Source organism: Apium graveolens, chromosome 10 (assembly GCF_009905375.1).
Source record: "Apium graveolens cultivar Ventura chromosome 10, ASM990537v1, whole genome shotgun sequence".
NCBI classification, from domain to species: domain Eukaryota; kingdom Viridiplantae; phylum Streptophyta; class Magnoliopsida; order Apiales; family Apiaceae; genus Apium; species Apium graveolens.
The window spans coordinates 124,386,016-124,398,539 of record NC_133656.1 but is presented as its reverse complement, the minus strand read 5'-3'; positions in this window follow the sequence as shown (position 1 = coordinate 124,398,539).

The following is a 12,524-nucleotide window of genomic DNA, read 5'->3' as shown; positions in this document are numbered from 1 at the left end:
CTTAAACGGCTGAAATTCACCAACATATACTTATTGATTAATCTTTTACTAATTTTCTTTTATTTTTGAAAGCATATAAGCCCTTCTGATTTTTCATTTTTACTTTACGCTTTCTTAAAATTTCAAGCATTTACCATTTTCTCTCTGCAAAACCTTCAAGTTATTCTCTGCAATTTCTACTCACAACAATGGCACCAGTCGTGAAAATTATGTCTCAATCTGGGTTCATCTATGAGAAGAACAATTTCATAGCTTTGGTAGAAAAGAATGAAGCCCATTCAGACTATCACAAAATGATGGACTTCATCAAAAACTGTAAACTTAGCTATGCAATGCTGGAAGCCCCAACGATTTACTGTGAAGTAGTTGAGGAGATTTGGACAACTGCTGAGTTCAACTCCATAGATATGACTATCTCCTTCACTCTCAAAGGTAAAAATCACTGTATTAACTGTGATGATTTACAAGCATGTTTTAAATTACCTGAGAACAATGCCATGACACCACACACTGATAATGATGTATCCAGCATGTTAGATTCCATAGGTTATTCTCTTAACTCTGCTAGTTTAGGGAGTATTAGAAGAAAAGGCCTTAGGAAAGAATGGAGTTTTCTTGGGGATGCCTTTATAAAGGTTTTCTCTGGAAAAATTAGTAATTTTGATGCCATAACTTCATCTCTTGTTAATATGCTCTATATGCTTGTTTCTGATAGGTATTTTAACTTTAGCAACTATGTGATGCTAGAATTGGGTACTAGATTAGGTAACAAAGCTAATAGACCTAATAACATCTATTATGCTAGATTCTTTATGTTATTGGCTAACCATGTTGCTGAAGGTTTGGTCATAATCAATGAGAATAATAAACTCAAGTGTTGGGCACAAGAGAAAAGAGTTCTTGCAGATTTATTGAGAATGGATCTCAACAGCAGTGTGCCATTGGTATATTTACCAATCATGGATGCACCTCAGGTAGGTGAGGTAATTGCTTCTACAACTCCTACTTCTTCCAACCCCTCTATTTCTTTATCTTCTAGTGTGGCCATGAAATCTGTGACAATGCCCCAACAGATTTCTACCAAGGTCACCAAAACTAAACTTTCAAAATCAAAGACAAAGAAAACCACCTCTGTTGTTTCTCAAAAGACAACAGTTGTAACACCAACCATTAACCCTGAGGGGAGTGAACAGGGTGTGAGTGGTGAGGGGAGGGGTGAACATCAAAGAAACCCCCAGGATAAGGAAGGAGAGTTGAGTGCTTCCCAAGCTAGCCAAGCCACAGTTTCTCAAAAAGCTGTGGTGGTTGAAAAGGTATCTAGCACATCCCTAGTTGCATCCTCCCAAAAGGATGTTACTATTGAAAATAGTTCCCAACCAGGAACACAGAACAAATGAGGGAGGGACACTGAAGCCAAACACTCACCCACAAAAGCTTTTATTAGAAGAAAGAAGGCTAGAACCCAATCTTCTACACAGGGTGCACACACTGCACAGATACATCCATCTGTATCTATGCCTTCTCAAACTCAGTTTGATGTGGCTCCAATAAATGTGGAGTCACAGCCCCATTCTCTCACAATAATCACACATCAATCACCAAACACTTCATCACCATCTCTGGATGTGGATATGTTATTCCCATCAGTTCCTGATTCTCCCTCTTTACAACTCAGGGAGGAGCCCCACTCAAATACAGGTGATCATCATCTCTTAGATGATTTGTTGGATCACCCGCAAATTCTTTCAGATATAATTGAAGGATCTGTGTCACCACATCTCAAATCAATCTATACAGATTCAACAGTTATATCACTTTCAATTTCAACTTCTTTTCCTTCTTCAACGGATATCACTCATCCGTTGACAAGTGGTTGCTCTTCAACGGATAAGCTTAACAGCAGTTATCCGTTGATAAAATCAGTTTCACCTTCAACGGATATTCCACATCCGTTGATAGTCTCTCCACACATAACTGAATCAATTCCAAGTGAAGAAGACATGAATACTATGCAATCACTCTTAGGATTGAGGGAAGGGAGTGAAAATTTGAGTGAGAGGCTGGGTTGCTCCCAGGCAAAAGGAGAGATTGAGAGCTCAAAAATGCATGCTATTTCTTCCAGCATGGCAAAAGTAAGTGATAGGAGTACCACCTTAGTAGGTGAAGGTGAGGGAGTGAGTTGTGTGAGCCAGGGGGAGCCCCTGATGCAAGAAAATAGAGAAAAAGAGAGAAAGGCAGGTACAGTAGATATAAGGGTGGAACCAGCCATTGCTAGTGAGTCAATGATTGTGGATGATGCTGAAAAGGAAAGACAATTTCAGCAACATTACAAAGCTGTAATTGATAACATTTCCTTGGATGCTGACACTTTTACTCATCCTGTGTCAGCCTATCAAATGTTGGCTGCTCAGGGCAATGAGGAGGCAGAAAAGACACTACATCTAGTACACACAACAGAATCTCTTCAAAGGGATAAAGCTGCTATTACCAAGATGCCTTCTACAGCTGGTGAGCCATCTGAGGAATTTGGAGTAAATTCTGATGATGATGACTCTGTTTCTTTTGATGGAAGCATGAACTTAGGGGGAGATGAAGCCCCTAGTTCAATTCCAAATCTACCTGAATGGGCTTTGACAAAGGAGTATAGATCAGGGGAATTCAATGTCTCCTTAGTCAAACAAATCAACACTATTCAACAGGCCATTCAGAACACTTCACATGCAAGTATCAAGGCTATCCTTCAAGCTCACCTGGACTCACTGCATCTCATGAAGTTGCAGCAAGTAAAGCAGAATCTGAGTATGGATGATCTCAGGAAGGATATTGCTGACTTGAAATCCTACAGTTCTGAAAAATTGGATTCAGTCATGCCCTATGGTACATTGCAGGACTTGGTTTTGAGATTGAAAAAGGAATCAGTTACCGAGAAAAGGCTGGCCAAGTTGGAAGACAGAGTTCAAGTTATTGAAGATTCTGTGGCCACCATTCTTCACAATCAACAATCTCAAACCAGTCTCCTAATGCAGCTGGCAAAAGCACAAGGCTTGACCCCTCTCCTTGATGATAACAAAAAGGGGGAGAGTAAAAGGGAAGGGGAAGGAGAGCCATCTACAAAAATCAAAATATCTAAAGTGCTAGTTCCTGCCATCACTACTTCTCCAATCATTCAAATCAAAGGAAAGCCTGATGAAATTGATTTGATTCAGCTAGCACCAGCTGAAATTCAAGTGAAAGAGCAAAGGAGGAGAATTGATGAAAGGTTGCAACTGTTGTTTGGCTCTACACAAGATAAATCAACATCTGTGAAATATAGCACAAAGATTGAACCAATCAACATGGAGCTCAAGCCAGTAGGGAGACATAAGGATGGAGAAGCTTCTTCCAAAGAACTACAAGCTATAATTCTCAAGCCCAATAAAAGATCCAATAAGGACTCTACAAAGAATCCTTTAAAAGAAGTGGACTTTCCTCCTCCAAAAGCTGATGAGAACAAGCTTTTAGGTAGGAGTATTGCTTATCTCAAAGAGACCATGGATGAGGCTGTAAGGAGAAATAGGGCTATTATCTCTAGAGAGGGAAAGAGCATATGTGTGATGCAAGGACATCCCAAATTCTCAATAGCCAAGAAGGAAGAAGTCAAACAACTAAAGGCTGACAAAAGAGCACAAGCAAAGCTTGAACAACAGCTAAAGTCAAGTCAAGTTGAAGAAGAGAAAGGAATTGAAGTCAGGGGTGAAGACAAGATTGCAAACCTAGATGAGGTTTTTGGGAGTATATTTGGTGAAAGTATGGAAGAAAGAGAGGAATGGCAGAAGGGAAACAGAAGAAAGGCCAAGGCACATAGAAGGAGTGAAGATAATACTGAAGTAACCAAATCTATATCTAAACCACTACCTTCCATACCTGAACCTCTTGTTGCTAATCCCACTATAAACATCAATGGTGAACCAATCATTCCAAAAGAGGAACCTATTGATTGGGACACCATCAAATTGCCTACCTTTCTAACCACTCTTCCACTACCAAAGAAACAGAAAAGAAAACCCAAATCTACACCTCCCATAACCTCTAAGAAATTCACTCAAAAACAAAAGCCTAAGCCTAAGCCATCCATTTCTAAAGATGATTATGTTCACATCTGTGACATAAAAGAAATTTCAGACATTGAACTCTATCTGGATGAGCTGGAGGATGTAAGAGGAATAGCTGCTTACAGACAGCTACCAGAGAGATTAGTGTTCAGATACAAAGGAGCTGGGGAAAGAACATGGCCTCTCCACAGGATTCTGAATGAAGGCTACTCTACCTTGATTAGAGTCTTTTCAGCTATACAAAAGGATTCTGGCTTTACCAGAACTGCCAAGACTGAAATTCTCAACAAGATTGCCAATATAAGGAAAACTTGGAGGGAGCCCAATGCTTTACCCAGGACTTTACTCATTCAAGAAAGGGGAATTACAATTCACAAATCACCTCATTGGTTGATGGAATTTAGAGATGATAAAGGAGTCAGAAGATTTTTCAGACTTGAAGACCAACTCAAGATTGCCAGCAATGAAACTCTCAAGGAAATGCAATCTAAGTTGGATATCAGTGTTGAAGATGAAGCTGAATTCTTCAGACAACTCCAACTCCAAATTGAGGAAAATGACAAAGGGCTAGGAAAGAAAAACAGGGAACAAAGAAGAAAAAGATGATTTGCTCAGGCTAAAGGACTATCCTTGGAAATACTGTAAATCTTCAATTTCCTCCTAGTACATACATTTTTGCAGCATTTTCAAATTTCTACTTAGTTTCAATTCATATATCTGTTAAGTGTTTTGTTATCATCAAGTTAACCCTGAATTTATGCCTACAATTCTTATAGACATAAATAGGGGGAGATTGTTAGGAATATATGTGCATTAGTTTGATGATATGTTTAACAAAACACTTAAGTAGAAATTCAGTGTCTATAGCCTCAACGGATAAGACCACTTTGGCTATCCGTTGATGGTGTAGCTTTACTTAGAAATAAGTCTAGTGTTGTAGCATATTTCAGTCTCTGTATTTAAGATGTAATTCTTAGAAGTTGAGAGAAACTATGAGTCATGTTGACTACTAGAAGATATGCAGATAGGAAGGCCAATTGTAAATATTTCATGCCTTGTAATTTTGTATAAATGAAGTGGTATCAACGGATGACTTAAAGACCTTCAACGGATGAGAAGCTAAGCTTCAACGGATGTCTCTAAAGCTTCAACGGATAACATCCTTCAACGGATGAGTGCATCAATGGATGAAAGCTTCAACGGATGTTCTGTTGATTAACCGTTGATAAGTGGTAGTTGTACCTACAAACAGAGGCACGTGGGTGAACAGAGATAACTGAAATGTGGCAGCCTAATTTCAGGAACATCAGAAAAAGCAGCCGTTCTACTCTAGTATAAAGAGGCATTAAGTCAACAAAGTACTGGAGTGAACTGGAGAAGAAACAAGTGGAGATCTTACTTTATTATTTTATATATCCTTGTCTTCACTTGTAAACTTGGTAATATATAAACCAAGTAGTAGCTAGTAATTAGATAAGAATTTTTCCAGAGCTGTTTAGAAAAATCTTGAGAGAAAAATTATCTAGTTTGTACTAGGATGCAGCTGTGATCAAATTCTTAGATCACAGAATTTCTGAAATACCATCTCTGGTGGAACAACAAATCCACCAGAAAAGTTTTTAAAGGTTTATTGTGTTCTTTACATTTGTGTTTGAATATATATCTGTCTGTATCAGCTTAAAGCAATTCACACACTTGTTCATCTTGAACACACAGTCTTTATAAACTGCTCAAAACTTGAAAAAGTTTTGAGATTTACATTCAACCCCCCTTCTGTAAATCTCATTGTTAGTTCTCTAGAAATAACAGTTGGGATTTGGTTAAAGCTTTGGATTTGAGAGATACAGGCTTCACTTTCTTGCTAGCTCTAGTCTTTGTCTTCTTTGTCTTGAAGATGTGTAATAACCCCAATATTTGGAAAAATTTTGAAACCCTTATGAATAGTGTTTTTGATGAATGAGAAAACTTTTCATGCCACACTATGTAGGGGTTCTGTTATTGATCTTCTGGGATATTATTAGTACTCTATGTGGTATATAAGTGTATGTAAAGATCTTCAGAATCCAATTCCGAACACTTTGATTTTTCCCGGAAATCCACTAGATACCGAAAGAATTAAGTATAAGGTAAAAGGATAAAAAGGATTTAAATTAAAGGATTATAAGAGAGGATCATAAAAGGATTATAATGTATTGAGAAAGGTTAAGGAAACCCAAGTAATAAGATCCCGGGTATGATCCCTCAAACGATAAACGAAAACGAAAGTTAAGCGAACCGTATAACAGATCAGCGGTCATTAGGCAAACAATTAGGAAGTTAATCAAAGAGATTAGAGGGGATGATGTCATCCAACCAATGAGAAGAGGACAAAGAGGGGAGGATGACATCACATGATGACATAAGCATGACATAGGGAGGAAGGAGATGTGGTTGGTTTATAACCACACAAAGTCAAGGTTAGAAAGGTAATTACCCAAAAACAAATCAAAAACAACCAACCAAAGAATCAAATCAAAGCAAAAACACAAAAATCTCTCTTTCTTCCAAGCTTGCTCTCGGCTTTTCTTCTTTTTCAAAGAAGAAATTTCCAAAAATCAAGTTCCAAGCATTGTTAAATCACAAGGTAATTATCTAAGGTTCCTTGTACATAGATATGGATATCCTATAAGTTTAAGCTCCTAATTCCTTCACAATCTCTTCCAATAAATCAAGGAAGAAGATGGTGAATAGTAACCTCCAAGAAATAACTTTAGTTTTCTTGAATTTTTATGAAAGTTTAAGGTTATACAAGCAAGGATCAAGGTTCTTTAGGAATTCAAAGCTCTTGTGTTGTGTTAAGAAGCTTTAAGGAAGGTATAATCTCTTAACCAAGCTTTTTTATTGAATGTTAAGAGCATAATATGAGTATTCTAGTTCATGAGAGGCTTGATGGTTGTGTATGTAGAGATTAGTTGGTTTTGGGATGTTTTTGGAGTTGTAAATCTTGGTTGTTGATTAATGAACTTAAGTGTAGTTTAAATTCATGATAAAGAATAGTATAAATTGTTAATTGAGTTGTTGGGGCTGTTATGATGTAGTTTGGATGGAGTTTTGATTGGGTTGTGAATTGGGGTTGAATTGTGGTGGATTTGGAATGGTATAAATTTGGAAAATCGCGTAAACATAGCCGTCGTAATGCCCGATTTACCGTAGACTTTTTTTTTGTTCTTAACATCAGAACCCTTGAACTCACTGCTAGGTTTTGACCATTGCCATGTTTAGATAGTTCATGTTACGAGCTTCGTTTTGATATGTGGTTCGTTTGATTCCGATGAACGGTTTAGGAGAAACGGCCGTTTTAAGTAACGATGTTTCGTGAACGAACCCTTACCCCTCGCCTTACTTTGAAACATAGGTTAAAGACCTTAAAGGACTAATTGAAGTATGAAACATTTATGTAAGGTGTAATAGGCAGTTGGTAAGACACTCGCGAAGGAATCGCCTTAAAACTCGTAATGGTTAAATTATTAAAAATGGTGGAGCCGAGGGTACTCGAGTGACTTAAGAGAATCAGTAAGCGCAAAACGAGCGTTAGAGTCTGAGTTGGTTAGAGTATAGATTTACAAGTGACTTTGGTTTAATTCCAACTTACTTGTTGCTTATAGGTTACCAGACTCGTCCTGAGCCATTCGTAACCCCCAGTCGCTCAGACAAGTTTTCTACCCGTTATACTGTTGTTGTGATGTATACATATGTATATGCATGATCTTGTAATAAATGCATATTTGTTATTAGCAAATTCTTGCGATATATTGTAGCATGTGATATGGTATATATGCATGCTTGTTTCATATCCTTGCTATATATATCTATTGATTCAGTTGATAATACCTATGCTAGAGAATAGCGGTAATTTGCATATACCCTTAGTATAGGGACCCAAAGGTGAAAACATTTTCTAAAACCGGGAGTCGAGGATCCCGAGTAGATTTTATATATATTTATATATTTATATATATATATATATGGTTATAGTTTTCAAAACTATTAATCGAATAAGGTTATTCTATAACTTTATTTTATTAATGAATATTATCTTGAATATTCATTCGAGGACTTATGACTCCTTTATATTATTTATTGAATATTACTTGGATATTCATTTGAGGATGTATGACTCCTTTATTTTATTTAATGAATATTATTTATAATATTCATTCGAGGTATTATGACTCAGCTTATTATTTAATGAATATTATTTCGAATATTCATTTGAGGGCTTATGACTCAGCTTATTTTATTTATTGAATATTATTTGAATATTCATTTGAGGATCTATGACTCCGATTATTTGCTGAGATATATTCTTTATTTTATTAAAGAATAAGGTGTCGATAATCAAACTCACTTTTGATTATTCAAATAAAGATAGTACTTTCGTATAGGTATATCTTTGGATATTTAATATTCATTTCAAGTATAAGTTTCAAAACTTCTACTTCAATTATTTTTATAAAGATTATTCTTTATGGAAATATTATTTAAATAATAATATTCAGATATTTTCTAATATATTGGGACTGATTTATTTTGTTAAATCAGCATCACTCCAAACATTCTTAAAAATGTTTTGCGAGTCTTCAAAATGATTTTTAAAAGTTAGAGCGGATCCTAAAACTCATTTTTATATTTAAGATCCTCCTTTCGAAGGGGATTTAAATACTCGCTCAAAACCTGAGGGATCCGGCTCTGTGGTGTGCTTTATATTCGCAACAAGGTTGCTGTTTTGTTAAATGAATCGATTACTTACCCAACACTCGGGAAGTAAAATTCTTGGAACAAGTTAATCCATTAACAGGCATCGCCTGGGAAATATCGGTGAGTTCTCCTTTCCAACTAGATACGACTTCTTGGTGGAGCCGTATCAACAAGTTTCTACTTGGGGAAAGGGGGAACGAGCTTTACGTTTCAGAGTCATGGATTTCATCTGAACTAGGAGTGGCATAAGTGGTCGAGTGGCGCCGGCCCAGCCTTATTATATTGGCCCAAATGGCCTGGAAGTTCCGCTAAGGCGGTCCATTCCTTAGGAGTTCAGTGTTCGGTTGACAAGTAAATCCGACAGGTTCTCCTCTACATGTAGAAAATGGTGGGGTTGCACTACTACGACTGATCATCGTAAGTGGTCTTCCTGGCGCGACAAACTCCCGTAATGAGTTCATCATCCAATTGGATATTTCTGCAACACTACCCAGAGCACTTCGATAGAAAGGCTACGGTTGGGCGATTGTTGAGTGTTGACAGGGTCAAGTTTTCAAAATGATGTTTGCATCAAATGAAGTATCTCGTAACTTCATTTTATTTTGATGATATTTTAAAGATTTAATCTATTCAAATCTGGTCTTGTAGTCTCATCTATGTGATGAACTTTTGAAACTAATTATAACTTGAATGGTGGTAGTTCAAGTAGTATTTGGAAAAGATATAAGTATATTGGAGTATCTTGTAACTTCAACTTTTAAACTTATATCTAGTTAATGGTTGTCTTACGAATGACAAAGACTTTCAGAAAAATGTTGAGACAAGGTTAGATATATGAGATCACCTTGCAACGATATTTTTTATACAGTTATAAACTGGAACTTTGTGTATATTATACATGGAAGAGGACTTCCAAGATTTTGAAAAGTATATATGTATATATACTGAATATTTTGTGACTTCATCGCATTAAGATATCAAACTTGGTTCATTTCTTTTGACCAAGACTTTCATGAGTACTATGAGAAGGCTCATATATTGTTAATCATTATACATATTATTTTGGTGGGCTTGCTGCTCACCCTTTCTTTCTTCTTTCATCACACAACAACAGATAGAAAAGATGAACAGGACCAAGCTCCCGATTCGCGAGCGGATAGGAAACGTTCCGCAGTTTCCTATAGGCTTTGATGTCGCTGTAGCTGAGGTAGGAACTACCAATAGGCTAGGCTTTCAACTTCTGATGTACCAGATTATGTATATTTATGAATTGTAATAATGGCAAAGAAATGTAAATTTATTCATAAACCTTTTAAGGTGTATTCGCATATAATTGTGGAATAAAATGACTTGTGATTATTTTTGGATATTCATCTCTGAGACTATAACTTGTGGTGTGTGTGTTTATTGTGGGGTCACAGTACAGAGTAGTTGATTGTTTATTAAGATTGGGTGTTATTAAGGGAAATGGAACTCGTGACAACCCGGATCCCCGACCCCGGATTTGGGGGTGTTACAAGATGGGCAAATTTAGCTCAGGAATTGGTAAACTATCCCAGTCTACTGGCTCATCCTTGGGAACAATTGGTTCACCATGAATATTTCTTATTGGATCAACCACTTTGAATTCTTCAAATAACACTGAGGGTTTTGATATCTGAGTTGTAGTTGTAGGCTTTTTGGGAAACTGATCTTCCAATTCCTCATCATTAAAGTTCACTTTTCTCTTGGAATGAAGTTTGTATCTAAATCTCCTTTTCTGCTGTGATTCTTCTTGCATTTTCAAATCCTTAGGTTCAGTGATTACAGCTGGTTGTACATGAAGTTCTATTGTGGTTTTTACAGCTTTAAGCTTGGCCAAGATAGCAGCTTATTCTTTCTTTTGCTTTTGCTTCTTAGCATCCAAAGCAGCTTGCTTCTTTTCTAGCCTGATTCATTCTTTTTCTTCCTTCTTAGCTTCCACAAATAGTGGGTATCCAACCACCACACAAATCTCCTTACCATTTCTGTAAATTTTGGCAATTCTTCTTTTCAATGCTGAATCAGCTAGATCCTTGTAATAGATCTTGACAACAGTTTCTTTTCATCTGGCCTTGGTGTCTTAAACACTGTATCCATAGGATTCTTGTCTGAAACCTTAGGTTAGTTCCATTTGGCCTTCATAATGAGATCTTTCTTTAAAGATTTGACACAGGAAGTTTGACCCCTTTCCAGATAGTTCATACTTATATCATTCACAGAGATTTTCATGACTTTAGAGTGATGATTGAAAACTTTGTCTGGCTTCTGTGTTGGGCCAAATATCTTCTGGGTATTCTCATCAATTTTCTTCCAATTGATTGGATCAATTGCTTCTTCTCAGCTGCTCTCAAATTGGATGCTGCTTCTTTAATTAGATCTATGCTATCTTTAGTAGGTGGCTTTGTGAAAACAAATGTTGGCACAATTGCTTTACTTACTTGAACATTGAGCACTTTTTGCTCCCCCTCACTTCTTGATTCCCCTTGACTGAATAAGATAATTGAGCTTTCTTTCTCCCCCTTAGAAGAGGTTTCTTTCTCCCCCTTTTTGTTATCAGCAAGTTGAGTAGAAGAGGAGGTTTGTGTTACAACTAGCCTTTGAAGCAAGTCTGTTTGTTGTGTTTGGTGTAGATGAATTGCTGTTAGAGAGGCTTCCATTGCTGTCATTTTGGTATCCAAGGAATTTATCTTTGTGGCAAGATCAGAATTCTTCCTGAGTTATCTCTTAATGTCAAGAATTGTAGCTTCTGGAAGTTTGGAATCCAACCTGTTAGAAATGCCACTTTTCATTTGATAAATTTCACCTTTGATAGAGGTGACATCCTGAGTATGTTGAAAACCTTGGATTTGTTGCAATTGAAGAGAAGCAAGATGTGCTTGCAGAAACTTCTTGGTGCTGGCATTTGTTGTTGATTGAAGAGCAGAGTGTGTTTGAATGATAAGTTGGATGAGTGTTGTCTTGAAATGGTGTTCATCACATTTCTTTGAGAAGGCCCATGATGGCATGCCTTATCTGGAACTAGGGCCTACTTCTCCCCCTATGTCCAATGGCTCTTCTTCACTTTCTGCATCCTCACAACCAAAGAAATCTTCTGAACCACCAGTCTCATAGTCAATATCACCAGCTGTAGAGGGCAGAGCTGTGATTGCATCCTTTTCTCTTTGCATAGACTGTGTGGTGTGCACCAAATTGAGTATCCTTTCTGCATTGTCATTGCCCTGTCCATCTAGAAGATGATATGCTGGAACAAGGTGAGTAAATGTCTCAGCATCTAAGGAGGTAGAATCTATAATAGTTTGACTGTGCTAAAATAGTCCCTCCCTGTTTGCATCCTGGACATTCATTAACTCACTTGCAATGACATCCACCCTTATATCTTCTGTACCTGCATTTCTCTCATTATCTCTCTTTTCTTGCATCAAGGTCTCACCTTGGCTCCCCACCCTCACACCCTCACCTTCACCATCTAAGGTGGGGCTCCTCTCACTCACTTTTGCCAGTCCTGAAGAAATGGACTGCATTTGATCACTCTTTTCCTCTCTTTTTTCCTAGGAGCAACCCAGAGTCTCACTCAAATCACTCCCTTCACTCAGTCCTAAGAGTGATTGCACTACTACTAAGTCCTCTGCACTTGTAAGAATTGATGAATTTTGAAGTTGTGCAGAGACACCCGAC